Source organism: Vespa mandarinia, chromosome 20, assembly GCF_050613455.1.
Source record: "Vespa mandarinia isolate Hongniang chromosome 20, ASM5061345v1, whole genome shotgun sequence".
Lineage (NCBI taxonomy): Eukaryota > Metazoa > Arthropoda > Insecta > Hymenoptera > Vespidae > Vespa > Vespa mandarinia.
This window is the reverse complement of record NC_140829.1, coordinates 3,782,501-3,785,000: the sequence shown is the minus strand read 5'-3', so window position 1 is coordinate 3,785,000 and position 2,500 is coordinate 3,782,501. Positions and strand designations below refer to the sequence as shown.

At 27.4% G+C, this 2,500-nt stretch overlaps 1 protein-coding gene and 1 long non-coding RNA gene across 2 annotated transcripts in view; one reads left to right on the top strand and one right to left on the bottom strand.

The window, feature by feature from the left end:
* LOC146872369 (uncharacterized) overlaps positions 1–1,059 on the bottom strand; it is a 1,288-nt gene extending 229 nt beyond the window's left edge. Inside the window, exons 1-2 of the long non-coding RNA XR_014983407.1 lie at positions 901–1,059; positions 1–100 (exon numbers count right to left, since the gene is read on the bottom strand). The exon at positions 1–100 is cut by the window's left edge and continues 229 nt beyond it. This is a non-coding gene — a long non-coding RNA (uncharacterized LOC146872369). The remainder of the gene's footprint in view (positions 101–900) is intronic.
* Positions 1–2,500, top strand: part of spoon (A-kinase anchor protein spoonbill) — a 14,387-nt gene that overhangs the window by 4,228 nt on the left and 7,659 nt on the right. The window lies entirely within an intron of this gene.

Genomic DNA, 2,500 nt, shown 5'->3' with positions numbered 1-2,500 from the left:
CTTCATCGTTTCTCGTGCAGCTTCGACATTCCGAGAGAGCACGTTGAACTATACGTTCACCTTCGTACCGTGCATACATGCATATGTAAGTACATATGTCCTGCTTGTGTAACGAATTATCACAATTTAAAACCATGAATAAGATATTAATTATGAGATTAATTTGACAAACCCTATTTATTTATTTATTATATAAAAAATAATTGCAGAATCATCGAGATAAATCGTGTTGTCTTATTTTTTTTTTTTTTTTTTTTTTTTTTCTTTTTTTTTTTTTTTTTTTTTTTGTTAATAATGCTTTATGATAATTTGAAAAATATTTGGCAACTTTGAAAGTAAGTAAATTAACGTTAATAAAAATGCTACTTCATTCTTACTTCAATATTATGATTTTAAAAAAATAATATAAAAAATAAAGTAATAACAATAATAATAATAATAATGTGATTTTAAAAAAAAGGGGGAAAAAAATAAATAAAAAAAGAAAAAAAAAACAAAAGATTCACTAAACACTTTTTAAGTCAATTAATTTTCATCGTTTCATGTATGATTCATAAATACATACGTATATACGTACATATGTTTATACATAAAAATATGATAAAAATCAATATAGAAAAATCGATATTAATCGTATAGAATGATATTAAAAATGAAAATATTTTACTAATCGATCGATCGATCGATAATATTATGACGAAAGAGGAGATTGTGTTGTATATTTTGCGAATGATGATGATGATGATGATGATGATGATGATGATGCTGGTATGGTTAAAAAAAGGTATAGGTAATCAAGTTCGAAGCGCAACGATGCAGTTCTGCGTCCCTTCTCATTCGTTCCAATCTTTGAAGGGACGTGGAAGGGACGAACGAACGAACGAACGAACAGCCACTTACCGGTTTCGTTTCGATTTCATTTTTTTTCATGGTTACTTCTTCTTTACATCGAATACACCGCAGGGAAACCTCTCAGCATCACCTTGGCCGATCTCTTTTCTTACCTTTCGAAAGCCCTTGCAAGTAAAAACCTGACTGATTAAACTCTCCCCTTCTCCTTTTCCCTTACTTCTCCATTTCCTTTTTGTTTTTCTCTTTTTTTTTTTTTTTTATTTTTTTTTTTCTTCTTTTCTTTCCAATTCCTTTTTTCATCTTTGCTTATGTGCTTCGAAAATTATTGTTTCCCCAAGGCGCTACCACAATCCTAAGGTCCGTCCTCCTACATCGATTCTTTAAATCTCCTCTTCCCTTCAATTTTTCTCTCGTGTTCTCCTTTTTTGTTATTTTTTCTTTTTCTTTTTTTTTTTTTGTTTCGTACGTTTTTATACGTATTTTCTTTTTCTTTTTTTTTTATTTATTTATTTATTTATTTATTTATTTATTTACTTGTTTCTTTCTTTTTTTTTTCTTTTTTTTTCTATCTTCTTCTCTTTTCTCGCTTCGTCAGAACGTGTATCACGTTCATTGTTGTTTGTTACATCCGAAAGCAATTTATCAAGGAGACTTGTTATCGATAGTCGCTAATGAGATGGTATTGTCTTTCCTAAAGAACGATAATTTTCTGATTTTCGATATTCATTAATTATTACGGTGATACGATCGGATTAAAATCCATTCATTTTTTTATATTACAAACATAAATTTTCGAAATTTAGAATATAATCGAGTGCGTGATAGTTTCGACTTTAATGGAAAAATAATACGTATTTTAAGTAAATAAGTAAATAAGTCATGCAAATTAAATAAAATAATTCTTGTTTTTCCCCCCCTTTTTCTTCCCCCTCCACCCCGCCCAACTTTAGAGATTGATTAACGCGTGTTGCGAGGGGAGAAGAAAAATATTGTTTTATTATAGTTTACACATTTTTTTTTTTTTAATCTTATCGTGTAAACGTAACATTTCTTCTTTTAATCTTGACGATACATCGAAGGAGTCGCGTGATTCATGAATGAACGTAAAAGAATCCATGTCTCCGTGTGTAATACGCGCTTACGCTTGAGTACACACGAGCGTAATTTTACTGTTGACTCGAATGTACTCGATCGTAAATTTTTTAATCCTTTAACGAGTTCTCTCTCTCTCACACACACACACATACACATTTTTTAAAAAATCGTTGCATAAATAGAAGAATAAATATAAATATATATATGGATATATATATATATACATATTTTTTTTTTATTGATTATTTTTTTATTTTTATTATAATTATATATATATATATATATATATATATTTTTTTTTTTTTAATTATTTTATTTGTCTTATATATAGAAAACAATTAACCGGACAAAATATACATACGAACAAAAATACGTACTATAAAAAATAATTATTATTATGAACAATGGAGATACTATATATATATATATATACATGCATATATACAAGATCATATGTATCAAATTTTTCCAGATAGTATTTTTTAATTCCGATCTATCATTCGTTTGTTGGAACAATATAAAATTATTTTACCATTCGAATGTAATTATTTAA